The 22,500-nt window shown below is 36.1% G+C and overlaps 1 protein-coding gene across 1 annotated transcript in view; it reads right to left on the minus strand.

Annotated features, from left to right (window-relative positions):
* The window catches only part of LOC144970978 (uncharacterized), a 47,688-nt gene that overhangs the window by 24,238 nt on the left and 950 nt on the right, over positions 1 to 22,500 (minus strand). The window lies entirely within an intron of this gene.

Here is a 22,500-nt window from a genome sequence, read left to right on the forward strand (position 1 = left end):
ATTTTCGTCAAAATAATTGCTGACTAAAAATAATCAATATTAAACGCTCCAATAAAGTTTTCCAAAATAACATCCTTAATGACATCACTCAAAGCACAAAGCACGCCATCGAATTTAGTCTTTGACACAATATATCACCACTTTTCAGTAATAGCAAAATATTATTTTTAGACACGCCATTTGGTTTTAGATATTAAATGCCATTATCGGCCTTAGAGTGAATATTTTGAATAACTAATGGATGAAAACATTACTTGTCAACTCAATTTTCTCTTGATGCTTTTGTGGCAAATTTATGCAGGTCTAATTGTTGTATCGAATGAATTGGGAGAAAGTAAATAGAGAAGAAACTGGATTGGAATATCCAAATGTTTTGTGCTAGAAGTGTTCGTTAAATGAGGTAGCACTATAGAAGAACTGACGAAATTTCAACCTCTGTTGAACGAATATATTATTATTTAGTCATCTATTTGTTCATCAATGAATGAATAGGTACCTGGGTCACTTTAGACAAAGCTTAAGTAAATTCCTCAAAGTAATAAATAATTGAGTAGCAGTCACTGCGAAGATAAAAAACCGAAAAGGCTGTATGAAACAGTGTCAGACAAAGCAGAAAGAAAAATGCAAGAACAAAAAAAAATCATCCCAAAAATCAGCCAAATCAGGAGGTCTGCGGTTGCCTTTCTGTACGAACGCTCTTACAATATGTTGCCAAAAGTTTAGCAATGTAGGTGCACATTTACACATGTTGAGGGGTTATAGCCGGATTATCATAGTTCTTTGAGTCGGAATTTTTCCCTCATTGTCACCCATCCGAAAAATGAGCATGCAAAACATTACTTGATTGAATGAGACAAAACATCATCAGCTATCAATCAATAGTGAAGTTTCTAGATGAAGAAAGAGAAGACAAAAACAGACCATAAGAACCCCCCCCCCCCCCCCCGCCCATCCCCTCAAAAAATTGTTAATGAAAGAAAGATACAAAGAACCCAAAGAATAGCAAAGCAAAACAAACATAAACAACCGATTTTGTAACAAATTGCAACCTTTATAGTCTTTGACATAGATCATGTTATTATTATCATTTAAGAAGAAACGGATGATTTGTGTTGTAATTAAAATACTCCGGAAACACGCTGTGCTTTGACGGGCCAAATCCGAATTTAGCCATTGCTGGTAATAATGTTCTTTGAAGTAATGACGAAATCAATCTGTTTCCGTTATAACTGAAGTTATTCTAGTATCGATCTCTTTCTTTATTACCATCGTCCAGTCAAAGCAGATTGGTGTTTAGAGAGCACTGCTGCTGCTGTACGATAAAATAAAACAAGTTACTCGTCATTGGAGTTGCCAAGATTATTTTAGCAGGAAATGCCAAATAAGTCGTATGAAAAAATGCCAAGTGTTTTTTTAGGCATTACCTTTTAGCTAAAATGCACACAACCGTAGATATCTACATCTTTATTTCCTTATCACGCAACCATGAAAGTTTCGCCATGTCTTGGCAGTTCATGGTTAAAAATGAGTGATATTTTTTTCTTTTTGCCAGTATCGTTTATTTGGTAAAATTTGGTGATTGATAATATATTATATTTACTCACTCTAATCAGGCGTGAAAAGTAACAGGCAATAGGGAACAAAAGTGTGATGTCATAAAACTGGTTCCAATCTCAACGGAAGTGTAAAACCACTCTTCCGGAGGACTGGATACTATGATACCTTGTGCAATTGATCTGGTTTCAGAGTGATGGCATCTAATTTTCTAGTCTAAATCTCAATAAAGATCATCGCTCTTTTACGTCCCGTAATCCTAAGAATATCCTGCTAGGTACTAAATTAGTTTTGCTGCCTTATGATTCAATCTATAACTTATTCATTATTTGTCCTCCGAAGGACTGGTTACATACACATTACAAAGAATTTTGGAATCGGAAGAGTAGAAGGTCTGACGTCACTACTTCTCTGCCCTATTAGAGACGTGCTGCTAAAAATAAACGTTTTGAAAAAGGCGACTTGTACGTACATGGGATTATGGTTCCATTGGCATGATGATGTGCGTTTAGGTAAAATACTCACAACATCCGCCAGCCGGAATACAATGTACCAAGACACAAAACTATGAGTAACCTCAAAATAATTATAGTCTGAATGATAGACTTTAGTGAGAACCAATTATTAAAACGGCCGTCTAAAAACAATAACAAAGAGCAGATTGATGTCACCTTCGTTCCATCTATAATATAGATTGCTGAGGTAATAAATGATCATTATGAAACTCGTTTATCATTTCAATCCATGGAACTGCTCTAGATAAAGAAAGCTTCACATATTATTTCAAAGCAATAAGTAGGATAATATACGACTCTTTTCGTAGTACGTAAGTACGAAGTCATCTTGAGGCATTACGATCCATCGAGCAGGACTTCAATTATGTTCTGTAGCATTATATGAACAACAACTGCTTTCTACCCTATGGATAGGATAATAGGATATCGCCAGGGTCTCTGCCAGATCAAATAGACACAGCTATCCAAGAATCGTAGCAACCTGACACAATGGAAAGGTCTCCGGTTCGTACCCCGAAATAACGTGTTGGCACCAAGTTCGATTCATGTCAACCGCACTGAGTAGATTTGATCAAATCACGTCGCCCTAACTCAATTGCGGCGCTGCGCTGCGGCGGCTGGTGCATACCTAATTCCGTCATCATTTGTAATGGACTTAAAGACACATTATTTCTGGTTCGTTCGGCAAACCAGATCAAAATCCTGACACCACTCTGATTCGAAATTGGTTCTCTTGCTTGTTGATCGAGTACTTTATCAAAGGAGCAATTTAGACCCCCTACATGTATTTGTCAATTTGGCAGAAACTGGAAATCGAGCACGATCAATGAATATGTCCAATTCGAACGGAAATAAATAGATGCAATCATTGCACATACTCGCGTGAGTTACATAAGAATGATGGTAATAATAATAATTATAATAATAATAATAATAATAATAATAATAATAATAATAATAATAATAATAATAATAATAACAACAACAACAACAACAATAATGATATCAATGGTATTAATGAAAATAATAATAATAATAATAATAATAATAATAATAATAATAATAATAATAATAATAATAATAATAATAATAATAATAATAATAATATAATAATAATAATAATAATAATAATAATAATAATAATAATAATAATAATAACAAGAATAGATTTTATTCTATTATATCTCTCCATTAAAAAAAATATAAATTCAGCCATTATCACCGGTTTCAGCTTCAAGTTCAGCAAGGTTTTATACTGTTTTGATAACATGGATCACAAATAGCCTTCGGCTACAATCACCTGATCACTGAGAGCACGTTCAATATCGCTTGGTTTGTAAAAATAAGATTAAACTGTCGACACAAAAATATCTTTTGTTTCTCTAATTGCATTGTATTTTCACTAGTTAGATTTAGATATTGTCGTTAATAGTAGTAATAGTAGTACTAACCATAGTAATAAATCTTTATTGTCCACAAAATGGAAAATCTTTAGTGGTTTACATTGCTCGACCAAATACAATAAACATTAATAGCAATGTGTGGATCTTATAATAATATGATCTCATAAGAAATTTACTTCACAATGCACACAGACGTCTTTACAATTTAATACAACAGGGAACATAATGTTTTAATGCATTGAAATTAAGACTGATTTCAAATTAATGTATACACAGTTTTTAAGTTACTCACTCGAACTACTCACTCCTCTTTGAATACAATTTTACACGGTCCGAATCTCTTTCACATTCCTCTTTTTCACCCTCTCTCTCTCTCTCTCTCTCTCTCTCTCTCTCTCTCTCTCTCTTTCTCTCACTCTCACGCTCTCTCTTTCTCTCTCATTATCTATCTATCTATCTCTCTCCCTCTCCCTCTCTCTCTCTCCTCTCTCCTCTCTCTCTCTCTCTCTCTCTCTCTCTTTTTTTTTTTTTTTTCATTCACTCTATTACCCCCAAATGACACGAATTATCGTAGTGAAGAAGTTTAAAATTTAGCCGATTCCCAAACATTAAAATCTTTAAGGCTGGTATGTATCAAGATGTTTTAACTAAACAAACCATTTGTATCAAGATGTTTTAATTAAAGAAACCATTTGGAACTTCATTTAAAAAATCAGTGTAAACTAATATAATATTACTCTTCTTTAAATCTGCCATTTGTTACGCCATAACATTTAGTGGAGGCGTATTGAAAAAGAAAAGAAAAATCTACACAAAGGCAAAAGACAATATATTGAAAGCATATTCAAACTTTGCACAATTCAGTTGGGAATATCGAAAACACATTGCCAATTCAAAGCTTGCTATAAATACAATCAAAAGCACATTGACATTTCACATAATACAATTTGCAATATTGAAACTTTACATCATGCAATAGTTGGCAGCATTGACATATATAATGTAATCGGCAGTCTTAAAAGCACATTGAGGTCTTACATAATACAAAATCAAACATATCAATAACAATAGTGATATTTTGCACCTTGAAGCGACCAATACATGGTGTTAAATAAACAATAATCAAAGTTATTATTTTCAGAAATTCATCAAAATTTAATCTTGAAATCTCGAGTAATTCTTAACAACATTTTAGGCCCTATATAGGGCGCAATAGTATCTATCTACCCATTAATGAGTTAAAACTTTGATTTCTCACATAGCGTCCTTTCAAAATATGTATGAAAATGGAGTCCTGAGAGATACTAAGATAGAGCACTCAGTTTTCTCCCAAAGGAGCCGATATCAATAACTGGTTATTAATATTGAGCCCCTGTCAACCCATCAGTGGTTGGGTAGCTGAGACTGTTTGAGAGGACTTTGCTATAGACTAACGTCTTATCCAAAGGGTGGCAAACAATCGCTATTGTACGTTTGGCGCTTTAGTTATAGGGCCCTATGGGAATGAGATAAGCGGAAGGCATGTCGGCCTCACATAGATATCTATATCTTGCTAATACCAATGGCATACTGATAATTGTGCAATTTGTTCCCACATCTACAGAACTGTATTTTACGAGTTTTAAAGAGAGAGAGAGAGAGAGAGAGAGAGAGAGAGAGAGAGAGAGAGAAAAGAGAGAGAGAGAGAGAGAGAGATAGATAGATAGATAGATAGATAGAGAGGGGGGGTGGAGGTGGTCGGGTGGTTAGGCATTACATATTGTCCCGGGAGGTCCTGAGTTCGAGCCCCGCTTCAGGCACTTTCGTTTTTTCCTTGGTCAAGACAGCTAACCCCCTAATTTGCTAAGTTTGGAAAATGTGGGCGACGGATGATTCCTTTCGACATAAAACGATGTTTGATTGATAATCTATGGAATGCCTAGGCGACAACATTCAAAGATGCCGCACAGAAGGGCATTATTATATTTTTAAAATAAATAACAAACTTAGATATAACTTTTAAATTTATAGTCAACTGTATGAAACTTGGACTAATTTTACAACTTGTATTTAAGATACGAAATATTATTTCATTACGTGGCAAAAACAAACAAACAAACAAACTAAAATCTTCCATAACGATTCTAAATATAATTTCATTATGTGGCAAAATACAGCAAAACAACTAAAATTTCACATTATGATTATAAATATAATTTTATTGCGTGGTAAAAACTAAATTTCTCACATTCGGATTCTAAATATAGTTTCTTTACGTGGTAAAAAAACTAAAATCTCACATTAGGATACTAAATATAATTTCATTACGTGGTAAATACTAAAATTACATTTAAGTTTCTAAACATAATTTCATTATGGAGTAAAAACTAAAATGTTTTATTAGGATTCCAAATATAATTTTATTACGTGATAAAAAACTAAAATATCATATTAGGATTATAGATATTATTCTAATCTGTTGTAAAAATTAGAATCTCACGTTAGGAATTCAAGAATAGTATCATTCCGTGGTAAAAATTCTCACATTAGGATTCCGAAGATAGTTTCATTACGTGAGAAAAATAAAAACCTCACATTCGGATTTAAATATAATTTCATTACGTGGTAAAAACAAAAATCTCACATTAGGATTCCAAAGACAGTTTTATTACGTGGTAAAAACTAAAATCTCACATTGTCCTTGTCATTTAACCTTAAAATCAGTTTTTGGAAAAAGACCAGTCCTTTTGGGTTTCAGTGCGTAGCCATCGTTATGTTATAGCGTGACACTGAAATCCAAAAGGACTGGCAGTTTGACGTCATTATTTGGTTTTTGCTCCGCATAGTGAGTTGTAGCTAGTAGAGCTCATGGACACACGTTATTTCATTGGTTGAACTATTGAATACAATTCACGATTTGTTTTCTTTTGTGGCAGAAGACTGGCATTTTGACGTCATTTTTTGGTCAGTGTCAGCGTGGCCTTCGTAAAGTTATGGCCCAATACTGACCAAAAAATGACGTCAAAATGCCAGTCTTTTGCCACAAAAGAAAACAAATCGTGAGTTGTATTCAATAGTTCAACCAATGAAATAACTTGTTTCCATGAGCTCTACTAACGACAACTCACTAGGCGGTGCAAAAACCAAATAAAGACGTCAAACTGCCAGTCCTTTTGGATTTCAGTATCAGGCTATAATATAACGATGGCTATGGTGTCAGGCCATAACTTTACGAAGGCCACGCTAAGTGTCAGGCTATAACTTAACGATGGCTACAGTTTGAACTTCTAGATAGAATGCGCTTGGCTAAGAAGCTCATAACATTGCCATCCGGAAGTATAACGGACCAACACACAAAACTGTGTGTATCCATGAACGTCTATAGTCGGGTTAATACAGTTCAGTGAGCATTACTCATAAACGCGGATGGCAAAAAACAATAGCAAAGACCAGAGTGACGTCATCGTCGAACTATCTATATGACATGAACACCTTCCCACGTCCTTCACCCATGTCCGTTATTTTTCCTTATGCGCAGTGTCAAATTAATAATTCACCAAATAAGATACATCAAAGGCTGCACCAAACCAGTGCTTCAAACATTGCATTCATGTTACAATCTCAACGTTTCATCCAAAAACGTTTCATTGATGCATCAATCTCCTCTGATATCAGTAAAGATAGCAATTCTTATTCAATATTAATCTGTATTATTATGTAAATAACATTAGGAATACGTGATATTTATCTTAACGCAATGATGCAATGAGGGCGTTTTAAAAATGCATAATATGAGAAATGCCCACGAAACAGAATGAAAATGAATCAAAACAACAGAAAAATAGAAAAAAGAAAAGAAAAGAAAATACTGTTTTTAATTAGTATTAGAAACAATAATATAACAAAATATAAGGAAAACCCAGCAATCTATTTTTTTAAATGCATAATGTGAAAAATACCCATACAGCCTGTCCCAAAACAAACAAAGAAACAGACAAAAAAAACAAAAAAACAACAACCCCCCCCCCCCCCCGGCCAAAAAAAAAAAAAACAAACCCCAAAACCCCCCAAAAAACAATGACAAAAGAAAGATAAGAAAAAAAGAAAAATACATTAAAAAAAATACAATTAGAAACAATAACATCATAAAATTGAAAGGGGGAAAAAAACTAGTTCTTAATACTCCATGAAAGGGGATGGGGTTAGTTTGACTGCAGTCCGCATCAAATACTGTCGTTTTCACCAAGAGAGCAGTGATATGAATCTTTGACCCACCGCCTCAATTTGGTGTTGTGTTGTGTGTGAGAAATGAACTCTAAGTCGTCATGTACGTAAAGTAAATAACAATGTGAAATTGAATGTAAGCTTCAATTTGATAACGAAAACAGATAAAATGGACGTTTCGGGTTTCCCCTTTATCAACAAAACAGGATGAATGAATGAGATAATGTGGTAGTCGCGTTGTTAAGATTAATAAAAAAAACCCATCAATGTTTGATGATGTTTGATGACATCAATGTTTTCTTTATTCACCCATTCACTGCTGGTTAGACAGGGGAGTCAGAAAAAAATCCCGACTGCATCGGGATCGATCTTGATCCCCTTGCGTGTGAGCTATCGGGACCCCAAATTTTGTGAGAACTACTCATAAAAATGGCTGGTTAAAAAAAAATAGCAATGACCTGAGTGACGTCAATTTCATTCTAATTCTCTCTCTCTCTCTCTCTCTCTCTCTCTCTCTCTCTCTCTCTCTCTCTCTCTATCTATCTATCTATCTATCTATCTATCTATCTATCTATCTCTATCTCTCTCCCTCCTCGATCTCCCCCATGTGTATCACAAATTCCATCTTTTGATCTGTCAAAAATCTACTGGTTAATTTGACCAATGACCTCGAGCAAATGGAAAGGGTTTATAGATAATTCCAATTGCCTTTTTTGTATTGGTCCTTTGCATTTTTTCTTCAGAGAAACAAACGTAAAATACACATAATATTATATTATTGGAACATATTGGTAAATGTTAAAGTGCATGAGAACTGAATCATTTAGGGTTAAATTGAGGCATTATATAAATGGTAAACCGATATTATCTTTAAAACGATATTTCAATAATTCCCTCGATATGTGGAGTATATTATTATAGAAACTATAATGACTTGTTACTCTCTGTTTTCATCTGGCACTTCTCCATACCCTATTTTTCTCATCAATTTCGAGTACCCACCGCGCTGTGTACCCTTGAGTTAGTTCCCCCCCCCCCCTATTCACATTGCTGCACTGCGGCTGAGGCCCTGGTTACTCCAGTCCTCCTTTCGAATAAACCATAAAGACAAATTCCACTCTGGGTTTAATCAAGGGAATTTTATTTTTAAAATTTTCTTTAATGTCATTTCCCCCCTTTTAACTATTTGGTAGCTAAGTTTGTTAGGTCTTGTAGAAAGACTAGTCTCTTATCTTCAGAAAAAGTAGCAATCAATGATTGATGTCCATTTAATGCTGCAAAGGACAAGATAACCTGCAGCTTCATTGATCATTAATGACTCTATAGAACTGCCCTTACGACTGTTAGGTCTAAATCGTGTTCAATTTCGTTTTATTCTAGAGTGCATAACTACGAGGGCTCTTTCAGAAATAACCGAAAAATGCCCATTGCTCAGCAACCAGTGGAGATTTTTTTAATTCTGTAAACGACATAATATTCCTTATTTCCTTACGGATATTCCCAGAAATTATGAAGTGCATCATTTTGCACAGTGAATTTCTAGACGATTTTAAAGATGGCGGCCCACCTTGAAACTTGGTCAAAGGAGGAAATCAGAGCTGTCATACGTTTTTTGAACGCCAAAAGTCTGAATCCTACCGAAATTCATAAAGAACTTCAGAGTGTATATGGTGAGCATGTTATAAGCCGTACACAAGTCTATCACTGGTGTAATTTGTTTGAAGCCAGCCATTCCGACTTGACAGACAGGGAAGGGAGAGGGCATTCGATAACTGCGACGTCAGAAGACAAGGTGAAGCGAGTTGATGAGCTTATTTGTCAAGACAGGAGGTTGAAACTTCATGAAATCGCAAGCAGTCTTGAAATTTCGGAAACTTCTGCCCATAGAATTGTATTTGATGAACTTGGCTACAGAAAAGTCAGCGCAAGATGGGTTCCTAAGCAATTGACAGACAATCATAAAGAACAAAGATTGGACATCTGCAGGGAACTTTTGAGAAGAAGCAAGAGCTCACGCAGGGTTCACGGGCATACTGCCAATGCCGGCGGAGACTTTCTAGGGTACTATGTGACTTTTCTTGACAGCATAGTCACCGGTGATGAGACTTGGTTGCACCATTGCACCCCAGAAACAAAGCAAGATTCGATGACATGGAAACATCCATCCTCACCTGTCGCGAAGAAATTCAAAGTCGTGTAGTCAGCAAAGAAAATAATGGGAACTGTTTTCTGGGACAGTCGTGGTGTTATTCTGTTTGAAACCTTACAACCTGGAGAAACAATCAATGCTGCAAGGTACTGCCAAACTCTTGACAAGCTTAGGGAGGCCATTCGCAGAAAGCGCCCAGGGCAGTTGACCAATGGGGTCATTTTGCAACACGACAACACTACACCCCACACAGCACGAGTGACGCAAGGTTGGCTAGACAAATATGGATGGGAGATTTTGCCACACCCACCACACAGTCCAGACCTCACACCATCTGATTATCACCTCTTTGGGCCACTGAAACGTGAGCTGGCAGGAAAGCGCTTTGATGTCGATGAAGAGCTTGTTGACCATGTGCGGAAATGGCTACAAAACCTTGACGGAAATTTCTTCCGACAGGGTATCTATTCCATGGTGCGGCGTTGGCAGAAGTGTGTCGACAGACTTGGCTGTTACATAGAGAAATGAAGGACGAGTCAAGGTATGAACACGTGCAAGAATTTTGTTGATAGCATAAAAAACGCGGATTTTACAGGCATTTTTCGGTTAATTATGAAAGAGCCCTCGTATATGCAGTTATGCGAATACAAATGAATCAATTCCAATTGAGAATCGGTAGATTGGTTTTCAATTCCGGATATTATCAATAATTTCTGAAAGATGCAGTTTCTGAAGCTTACAACAAAGCTAATGTTTCCCTCATAGCCTGCAATGGCTATCAGCTTCCTTTTGAGTAAATAATTAAAACTAAGTAGGGTAATGGAAAGAAATAGACTAGATAGGGACAGACGAGGATAGAGATAAGACTGAAAAAAAAACAACAACATTGAATAAGACATAGAGATAAAGATTAGAATGGGGATTCATGATGGCACATTCAGTGATTATTGATAATAATATAACAATATATTACAATCTTATAATGTGGGGCAAATAAGTATGGTCATTGCCTCGTAACTAAACAGATGTGTACTCTGACAAAACGCATATTTCAGGTTGGCCAGAAAAGATATACTAAATGATAATATATCAAATAATCTATAGCTGGGAAGTCTCGGGTTTAAAATGGTTGACAAGAATATAGTAGTAGTAGTAGTAGTAGTAGTAGTAGTAGTAGTGGTAGTAGTAGTAGTAGTAGTAGTAGTAGTAGTAGTAGTAGTAGTAGTAGTAGTAGTAGTAGAAATAGTAGTTGTAGTAGTAGTAGTAGTAGTAGTAGTGGTAGTAGTGGTTGTAGTAGTAGTAGTAGTAGTAGTAGTAGTAGTAGTAGTAGTAGTAGTAGTAGTAGTAGTAGTAGTAGTAGAAATAGTAGTAGTAGTAGTAGTAGTAGTAGTAGTAGTAGTAGTAGTAGTAGTGGTAGTTGTTGTAGTAGTAGAAGTTGTAGTAGTAGTAGTAGTAGTAGTAGTAGTAGTAGTAGTAGTAGTAGTTGTAGTAGTTGTAGTAGTAGTAGTAGTAGTAGTAGTAGTAGTAGTAGTAGTAGTAGTAGTAGTAGTACTAGTAGTAGTAGTAGTAGTAGTAGTAGTAATAGTATCATTCAGAGCCATAGGCCAATAGAGCCGGATTTAATCCCGATTTCTATAGAGTAAAACGAACAATAGCAATTGTTTGCTATTCATAGGATAAAACTTTCGTCCACCGCAAAGTACTTTCCACAAGATCTAACAGACCCAGTTACCCAGTCGCTGCTGGGTGGACAGGATTGGGGTAAGATATACAATCTTGAATACACCCAGAACCGATTTCGGTCCCTTTGCTTGTGAAGCGAGTGCTCCACCAAAATGAGCAATCGGGGCCCCTTGATATAATTAAAGACAAAGCAAATCATCCCCCCTCTTCGAGCAAAAATCATTTTGTCATTTTGGCAGCATAACAAACCCTACATATTTGTACTTTGATAGAACGCACAGTTACATTTGGCCCAGAAAAATCTGACTCAATAATATGTCGATCAATTAAAATGACACACACTTATAAAATAATTCAAATCTGAGAAGACTCAGGTTTAAAAGTTGTTGACAAGATGGTCTGGTTATTTTAATCCATTGGTAGATATATGAATGTGTTAAAATCAAGCCAAAATATCGAAGTTTTTACAGTTAGTGACGATATTTTCTATCCATGCACGATAACGGTTGTTTGTTTTTAACTCTCTACATACCAGCCACTGTCAGAATTTCCCCGAATCTTCACACCCACTCAACATAAAATAGATTTTTCATATGCAAGCTGAAAAGCAACAAATACATTCTATACATAATGTTGTTCAGCAAAATGAGCTCTGTACCCAACACAGTGCCAGGTTTTTATAGTTATACCAAATAAATTTTCTTTAAATTTTGTGATGTACAAAGGAAATCAGAATGATAATATTGTTGGCTGCATTGTAACGAATGAGTGTATTTTTCTATGGTTGGTAAGGAGAGGGTTAAAACAAATTTTGTAATCAATTCAATCCAGAATCAAACCATGTCCCTCGGCTTGTCAGTTGAACTTTCTTCACACTAATAGGCTTCAACAGTCGTGACGTCACTTCCCTCGTAATGACTCATACTGACTTCGTAACTGGTTCTAAACTATCGGAACAATGACGGACGCCCTTATGAAATAATTCTCCGACGAGCATAAAAGTGTATCCAGAGGAGATAATCATTATAAATCTGATCATGTTTTGACTTTTGTACATTCTGATCCCATGACATGTGAAAAAGTTCTAGCCAGCATGAAGAATAAAAAGTACTGATTTTCTTTGTTTAGAACAAAGCTGCTGGTTGCTGGGTGGACGTGACATCAGACTATTGAATCCTGTTGACCTTTAGGGAATCCCACGTTATTTCTGTGCGAAATATATAAATGTCTATCTATAGCCAAAAAGAAAAAGAAATTATTAAAAATCGAAAATTTTGTTAGATAATATCATCTTTTATTTTTATCACGACACCAGATGAATTTTTTTGGAAGAAAATTAATGTTATCAGCAGGAGATTCGTGGAGAGCAGGACAAGGGTTCACTTCATCCAGACTACAGCCGCTATCAACGTCCATCCTTGTGTCATTACTATTATCTTTATATCAATTTACCGAAAGATAAGCTAACTCCAGATTGGGTGAAACAAAATAGAAAATAAAAAACAAACAAAAGAAAAACAAAACAATAAATAGCTTGAGCAATAATATAGCGCAATATCCACTAAACGTGCTCAAAGCTCTTTACTTTACAAGGGGTTCGTGGCCAACAGCAACGCTTAACATGTAGGACGACACATGAAGTCTGTTTGGCAATATTACAATTTTTTTTCCAGACATTTACAACGCCGTTAGAGGCCAGGTACTAATTTTATACCTGAGTTTGGAGAGAGAATGTGAGTAATGATCCTTTTCCAACGTCTCAACTATGCGCCGCTCAGAGCGGGACTCGAATCAGGACCTTCCTATCCAAAGGCGAGTGTCAAACCACAAGACCACGTAGCCACGCACACACACACACACACACACACACACACACACACACACACATACACACACAAATAAATAACAATAAATAAAAACACCCTTCATTTTTTGACGAAAATTGCAACATAGCGCACCATTATAGAGTGACACTCGCTATACTGTATGTAAGGTATAGCGACTTGAAGGAAATTTTTAGATGGCCAAATGAATGCCGATCAGATTTTGCTAAATAGGTGGATCCGACGTGACTTTATTTGCAGGTCTGATAATCCAAATTATTATGGATGGATTCATTACTCGTTTCAAACAAACGCAAAGTATTGTCCATTACAACAATGTTAAATCAAGCCCATAAAATGTATTTGATTATCAGACCTGTTAATATGTGCACCCGGAGTGGACTAATCGTCATAATAGAAGTTGTGTAAAACCATCAGATTCTGCTTTGTCATAATTTGACAAAACACATTTCCCTTTTTTTAAAACTCTCTCCTTACCAGCCATTTTCAGGATTTTCCCTAAAACACACAACAAACACAAATATATATATATTTTTTTTAATCACTCAAACACAATATCAGTAAGTTCTTGCGATAAATAATTTCTTTTGCAAGACATGCTCTACAACACACTGTTCATTCTCTTTAAATTTTATTATGTACAAGAGAAATTTGAATAAGAAAAATGTTGGTTGTATCGTAACGAATGTGACGATTTTCCTATAGTTAGTAAGGAGAGGGTTAATTTGGGACAGAAAACGTTTACTTCAAATATTGCTCAACTAAGATGATTACAACCGTGTCATCTTAAGGCATTATCCGGTCCATTTGGACAGCAATTAGTATTTGGGTAACTGGGTCTGTTTGATATAGCGGAAAGTAGTTTCCGATAGAGCAGCGTCTTATCTAATTGGTAGAACATTACAGAAACTGAAATAAAGGAATTCATCGTGGTTCACATGTCTCTCTCTCTCTCTCTCTCTCTCTCTCTCTCTCTCTCTCTCTCTCTCTCCCTCTCTCTCTCATGAGACATGTCCATATGTATTGAGCTTTGAGCTTTTTTCTTTTTAAAAAAATATGTTAGTGGATTATTCACAATATACGCTTAAAGCACTTCACAGGGGCTCCAACGCCAACATCAACACTTAACCAGCAGGACAAGATATCACACTATTACCGTTAAATATTTAGACACAGAAACGATGCTGTTACTCGCCAAGTACTAAATTTACATCTGAGTACGGTAAAACAATTACCCAACAGCAACATTTAACATGTAGGACGGGACATTACGCCTGCTAGGCGATATTACATTTTTTTTATCGGACAGAGATAACGCTGTTAACGGTCAGATACTCATTTTACACCTGAGTACGATGAGAGAATGTGAGTAAAGAGCCTTTTCCAAGGATTCAACTATGCGCCGAGCGAGGCTCGAACCCAGGACCTACCGATCCGAAAGCGAGTGTCATACCATAACACCACATAGCCTTTTCTGGGGACCCAACTTTACGCCGCGCACAGCGAGACTCGAACCAGGGACCCACATGTCCAAAGGCAAGTGTCACACTTCAAGACCACGAAATCGAAAAAAAAAAATCTATCAAAGAGAATTTATTCTAGCAGGATCACGCCACGAAAAATCAGATTTAAGAAATCGCGAGTGTGGATCGGCATAAAACGCGAGATAAGGTATAAAGAAATCGATTGTTTCATCGAAAAATAAAAAGTTGTCTTTTTATTTATTGTGCGGCTGTGTGGTCTTGTGGTATGACACTCGCTTTCGGATCGGAAGGTCCTGGGTTCGAGCCTCGCTCGGCGCATAGTTGAGTCCTTGGAAAAGGGTCTTTACTTACATTCTTTCACCGCACTCATGTGTAAAATGAGTACCTGTCCCTTAACGGCATTGTCTGTGTCGGAAAAAAATTGTAATATCGCCTGACAGGAGTCATGTCTCGTTCTACATGTTAAATGTTGCTGTTGGTCAGGGACCCCTTGCAAAGCGCTTTGAGCACGTTAAATGGATATTGCGCTATATAAAACTCAATAAAAGCTCGATTTATTTACACTGACCCGAAGTCTAGCCCGGTTTCTATAGCGTCAATTGGTCTCATTGGCTGTACGGAGGATTGGCGTGCTCCATTGATGAACCGTTTGAATGCTATATTAACTAACTCCTCGCTCTTGTATACTAAACCAGTCACAGGTTCAAAATTTTATCTCTGAAATTAATTCAAATGTACAAAGCATGCAATTTTTCAACTCTCTCCATACCGGCCATTTTCCGGATTGTCTCCAAAACTTCACACCCAACCTATACAAAAATAGATTTATTTCACTCAAACACAAAATCTGTTAGTTTTTGCTATACATAACTATACATAATGTTTTTGCTAAACGAGCTCCTCAACACAGTGTTAATATACTTAAACTGTAGCAAATACGTTTGTTCAAATATTATGATGTTCAAAGAAAATTAGAATGAGAAAAATCTTGCTGCATCGTAAAGAATGTGACGACTTTCCTATGGGTGGTATTGAGGGAGTTAAACTGATAAACCGAACTCATTGTTATAATGGAAACAATCTCAAACCAACGCAACATGCTGTCCGTTACATCAAGTCATAACTGCGTTCGGATGATCGACTTGTGTGCACTTTTGTACAGAGATAGTAGTTGCATAATATGTTTGCAGGTCTCATAGCCAAACATAATTATAGGATTAATTCAACAGGGTTGTAATAAACACTATATCCTGAGTTGGTTTGAGAGGATTTCCATAAAAACAAAGAGACCATAACAATTTATGTTATCAGACGTGCAAATAAGCACGAGTATACGTCGGTTTAGAGCAGCCCGTCTTTGAGTAAAATGCAATTTGAATTTTCAAAATATCTTGATAAGGGATAAAAGTTACAAATATTTCAGTAGAAGGCCGTAGTTAGTGAAAAGAAAATATTTTTTCAATTTATATATATTTTTTGCTCATAGACTCCAAAACAGTCAGCATTAACTTTTCTCATAACTTTTATTAGACCATCACATACATGTCTTTCCTTTTAAACAAGAGATAAATAACATTCGAATTTGGGTTAGATGCGACGTGCACACATTTGCAGATCTGATATCGAACGATATAATGGTTTTAACATTGTTGAAATGAACAATATTTTGCGTTGGTTTGAGAGAAGTTCCATTGCAACAATGAGCCCATAACCATTTGGGTTATCAGACCTGCAAATAAGTATACGTCGGCTAGATGGAAAACAGCAAGTGATATTAACCGGCGGATGTTTTTGACCAATCACTCTGGTAAATCCCGCTTGGACAAACATTGGACAAACAAAAACCATCAGAAGGAATGAAATTGACGTCTCATTGTTATTTTTTTGTTTGTTATTGTTTTAGACCGATAGTTAGGTAATACGTTCTCACTAGATTGTCTCATTCAGACTAAACGTTTAAGTTACCCATAGTTTTGTGTGTCAGTTTGATTGATCTGGAGGATATAACTAATAAATTTAGTTTAACGCATACTGATGTGTAACACCTCTGTAGTTTTGTAATCACTGCCATTGCTTGCTGAATATGGACTGTTGAGACAGAATCTAAGTAAGTTAGGGTTAAAGGTGAAGGGGTGCGGCTATGTGGTCTAGTGGTATGACACTCGCTTTCGGATCGGAAGGTCCTGGGTTCGAGCCTCGCTCGACGCATAGTTGAGTCCTTGGAAAAGACTCTTTATTCATATTCTCTCACCGTACTCGGGTGTAAAATGAGTACCTGGCCGTTAACAGCGTTGTCTTTGTCCGAAAAATTGTAATATCGCCTAACAGGCGTCATGTCTCGTCCTACATGTTAAATGTTGCTGTTGACCAGGGACCCCTTGTAAAGCGCTTTGAGCACGTTAAGTGGATATTGCGCTATATAAAAGCTCAATATTTTTTTTTATGCCCCCACGTCTTTATTGATATCGTACATCCATAATCAAAGAAATCAAAGTGTGTTTAAACTACACGAGTGCCAGGAAAATTCACCGACAAAATATTTAACATCAATAATCAAAATTAGATGCATCCCAATACTGAGGACAATTAATGGTTCCTCCGTGACCTCTTGTTCCTATGACTTGCAAGCTACCAACATGGATGCATTTTTTACCATCATCTTATAGTACGATACCCGGGTTATTCAATCACAACACATTGCTTACAACTTTGAAAATTACGTCAGTTATCGCATTAAAAAAAAAAACTAGTCAAAGGAACATTTCAATGGTTCTACATTTATTCTATGTTTTAAAAAACAACAACAACCCAGAACAATACAATATTTGTTTGCCACGGTCATTGACCGATAACCATGAATCGACGACCAAAAGTCAACTTAAGTATAGATAATTCGAAGATGACGTCACTCATGTCTTTGTTATTGTTTTTTGCCATCCGCGTTTATGAGTAATGCTCACTGAACTGTATTAACCTGACTATAAACGTTCATGGATACACACAGTTTTGTGTGTTGGTCCGTTATACTTGCGGATGGCAATGTTATGAGCTTCTTAGCCAAGCGCATACTATCTATAGATAGTATGCGCTTGGCTAAGAAGTATAACGAACCAACACACAAATCTAGGCGTAACCATGAACGTTTATAGTTTGGTTAATACAGTTTTGTGAAAATTACTCATAAACGCGGATGGCAAAAAAAAAAAAAACAATAATACGGACTCGATTAACATCAACTTCATTCTATCTATACTTGCTTATCATCTGAAGCAATCAGCCTCACCACCTGTGCATCACTAACAATTTTAACACAGGTGATTGAAAAATGCATAGCGTCGGCAGCGATGCAATTTTCCTTCATCAATCAATGTCTCAAAATATTGTGATACATACTCACGGTGGGACTGACCTATAATTTGTCTGTTTGACATGCACCAAAGGTAGCTATGGAATTAAAGTTGACTGGAAATAAATTATTGATGCTATGCGTGCGGCTAATATAATTTGAACATCCGCCAGCAGACACTTGTGTTATTACTTATGTTTAATTCAATGGCATGTTCGTCTTGTCACATACTCACGTATTCCTAGATGGATGTACTCACTCGGAAGTTGTGCCATCCAGGTGTTTCTCTTCCTATCTATCTTTATTTCTCTTCTTCTCCTAATCTAATGATGTGAGCCAGGAGACTTCTATCTGTGGATCCTTCGTTCTATTTTATGTTACGCGCCGCTTTTGTCTATTGTCTTAGGACAAAGCGGTTGTATTGAGCCCTTCTTTATAAACACCCGTAACAGTAGAGCACTTGCTTCACGAGCAATAAGACTTAGATCGATCCCGGATGAAGTCTAGATTTATTTTCTCTTCCGCTCCTCCCACCTCCACACTATCCAGCATGTAGTGATTGGGTAGCTGGGTCTTTTAGATCTGACGGAAAGTACTTTGCCATAGGCTAGCGTCCTATCCAGAGGGTATCAAGCAATTGCTATTGTCCGTTTCACGCTGTAGGAACCGGGATAAACTCCGGCTCCTTGGGGGTAATGACACTGAAGGACTAAGCTAATAAAAATTACTGGTCATATCGTCATATTCAAGATAGCTGACAATTAAAATAAGCATTTAGAAAGAGCAATATCCACTGTACGTGCTCAACGGTCTTTACAAAATAACAATAATAAAATAAATTAGAATGAAGACAGTTTGCAAGACAGGAATGTGGACTCCTCTCCAACCAAACACTCTCTATAAATTGTCATTCAACCCATTTTCCCGTTTTGTGGGGGAAATGGCACGTAAAAACGAGACACTGGTTGAATATCCGGAAAATTATCGAAGCATTATCGTAGAAAATAAGGAGAGAAAACACACGCCTATATCTAGCTAAACAAAAACAGAAAAGACATGATAGATAGATACATCTATAACTTTTGTAACTTGCCATACTGTAAACATACATTTTTTATCCTTGTTACAGTTCCTTTAAGAGGAAATCTTTTATGTTATGGATATAAAATTCTGAAAATTGTTTTTCGGTCGTGGGTAATAGACATTGTAATAGTCATGCAAAATGTCACTGCAATACAACAAACCGTTTTAAAGATGAATACATTGGATATGAATTATAAAACGGACTATATAATATAGATAGTATGCGCTTGGTTAAGAAACTCATAACATTGCCATCCGGAAGTATAACGGACGAACACACAAAGCTATGTGTAACCATGAACTTTTATACTCTGGTTAATACAGTTCAGTGAGAATAACTCACAAACGTGGATGGCAAAATATAACAACAAATGCTTGAGTGACGTCATCTTCGAACTATCTATAGAATGCGCTTGGGTTAGAAGCTCAGAACATTGCCATCCGGAAGTATAACGGACAAAGACACAAAACTTTGTGTAACCATGGTCGTTTATAGTCAGGTTAATACACTTTAGTGAGAATTACTCATAAACGCGGATGGCAAAAAATAATAACAAAGACCCGAGTGACGTCAACTCCATACTCTCTATATGTAATAGTCATGCAAAATGTCACTGAAATACAACAAACCGTTTTAAAGATAACACATTGGATATGAATTATGAAAAGAACAAAAGATAGTATGCGCTTGGCTAAGAAGCTCATAACATTGCCATCCGGAAGTATAACGGACCAACACACAAAACTGTGTGTATCCATGAACGTTTATAGTCGGGTTAAAACAGTTCAGTGAGCATTACTCATAAACGCGGATGGCAAAAAACAATAACAAAGACCTGAGTGACGTATCTTCGAACTATCTATAGATAGTATGCAGATGATGTCACTCAGGCCTTTGTTGTTGTTTTTGCCATCTGCGTTTGTGAGTTGTTCTCACTAAACTGTATTAACCAGACTATAAAAGTTCATGGTTACACAGAGTTTGTGTGTTGGTCCGTTATACTTCCGGATGGCAATGTTGTGAACTCCTTGGCCAAGCGCATTCTATCTATAGTTTTATCACCTCGAGTCTAATTACAACTCTCGTCAAATCGCGTCAATTAAATCATTTAAGACAAATAAAAGACATTCCATTATTATAGAAGAAATGAAATTGACATCACTCAGTTCTTTGTTATTGTTTTTAGCCAGCTATTTTTATGATTACATCTCAGAAAACTCTATCAATCGGACTATTTAACGTTTACGTTTACTCATGGTTTTGTGTGTTGGTACTCTATCTCTGGCTAGCGGATGTTTTTGAATTTTTAAGCAAAACGCACAGCATCTATATTTTCAAGTAAAAATAATAAATTTTTAAATTTAGTTTTTATATAGCGCAATATATAACCACTTAACCTGCTCAAAGCGCTTTACAGGGGATCCCTGGCCAACAGCAACACTAAACATGTAAGACAGGACATGACGCCTGTTAGGCGATATTATAATTTTTTTCGGATAGAGACAACGCTGTTAACGGCCAGTTACTCATTTTACACCTGAGTACGGTGAGAGAATGTGCGTAAAGAGATTTCTCCAAGGACTTAACTATGCTCCGAGCGAGGCTCGAACCCAGGACCTTTCGATCTGAAAGCGAGTGTCCCACCACTAGACCACATAGCCGCACAAAAGCGTTTAGGACCCACCGCTCACCAGCTGGTCTTATATCGGGTTAAAGCAGGTGCCGAAAAGTAACTTTAACGTCCAAATGACAAGAAATGTGAGATGGTAGTTTTTGTCAATGTAATCAGTGAACTGCCGTTCTCTGAAAAGACACTTTCTGTAGATTTGTCAATTATTGAATTATTCTATGTCAGATTTAGCTTGACAAACTTCACTTTAGTAATTTTAGTGGTAATAAACCCAATTTATGGGACTAGTTTGTTGGATATTCTTTTTGTTTGCTGCTGTTTTGGTTTGGTTGTTTTTTGTTTTATATTTGTTTGTTTTTGTTGATTTTTTATCTTAACCAGTTAACTGCCGTACTTTAGAAAAACTCGTATTTAAACATTTGGCCAGAAAACTCGTTCTTCAAAAATATCTACCGATTTAAATGACCAATATCTTGGCTAAAACCCTCGTAGGTCTCACGTTTGAGAGTTTTTGCCAAGATAAGGGTCGTTCAAATTAATCGATATTTGAAGGACGAGTATTCTGGTCAAATTTTAAATAGCCTACTTGTTTTTCTAAAGTACGGCAGTTAATTTGTTAAGAAACTCTGTCCATCCTCCTTAAACCTAAGCAATGTGTTTGTCTTTTTTTGACAAGTCAAAGTGATGCCAAGCTGCCAGAAGCTCTTCATTGTAAAAAGTAAAAAAGAAAACAAACAAAAATGGATATAACAGCTTCAAAAATGAAAGAACAAAATACCAAAACACGGAACGTTTCGGGTTCAAAACTCTTCTTCAGTCAATTAAAAAATAATAATAATAAAGACAAACAGTTCTTATAAACCAGATAGACGGCATATAGATAGTATGCACTTGGCTAAGAAGCTCACAACATTGCCATCCGGAGGTATAACGGACCAATACACAAAACTATGTGTAACCATGAACGTTTTTCATCTGGTTAATACAGTTTAGTGAGAATAACTCATAAACGCGGATGGCAAAAAAAACCAATAACTAAGACCCGAGTGACGTGAACTTCATTTTATCTTTAATACCGTGCACGTGTTTATTGGACGTGCCTCTTATTTCTCTGACGTCTCTTTGGTTTTTACGTAGGGTATCTATGTTTTTATTGTTTTTTTTTTGGTTATTGGCTGAAGAAGGATTTTGAGCTCGAAACGTTTCGCGTTAGGTATTATGTTCTTTTGTGAAACTATTATATTCATTTTAGTTATTTATGTTTATGACTACGAATTCAATATTTAGCATCCATATGTTGATATTACCGCTTTGATACAATGGACCATATTTTACATAAACACAACCATTTAGAATTGAAGAAAAGTCGGTTATAATGAATCATTGGTTTATCTGACGAGGTCTGAGGAGGTCTGACAAGAATCTGGTAATGTTTCACGATTGTCGCCAGATCAAAAAACCCTCACTAATTAAAAAACAAAAATTAATAAACAAACAAACAAAAACAAAACAAAACAAAACAAACAAACAAGAAAACAAAACAAAAACAAAAACAAACAAAAACAAAAACGAACCAAACCAAAACAACAACAGCAACAAACAAAC

Source organism: Berghia stephanieae, chromosome 4, assembly GCF_034508935.2.
Source record: "Berghia stephanieae isolate SIO BIC M18660-M18661 chromosome 4, UCSD_Bste_1.3, whole genome shotgun sequence".
Lineage (NCBI taxonomy): Eukaryota > Metazoa > Mollusca > Gastropoda > Nudibranchia > Aeolidiidae > Berghia > Berghia stephanieae.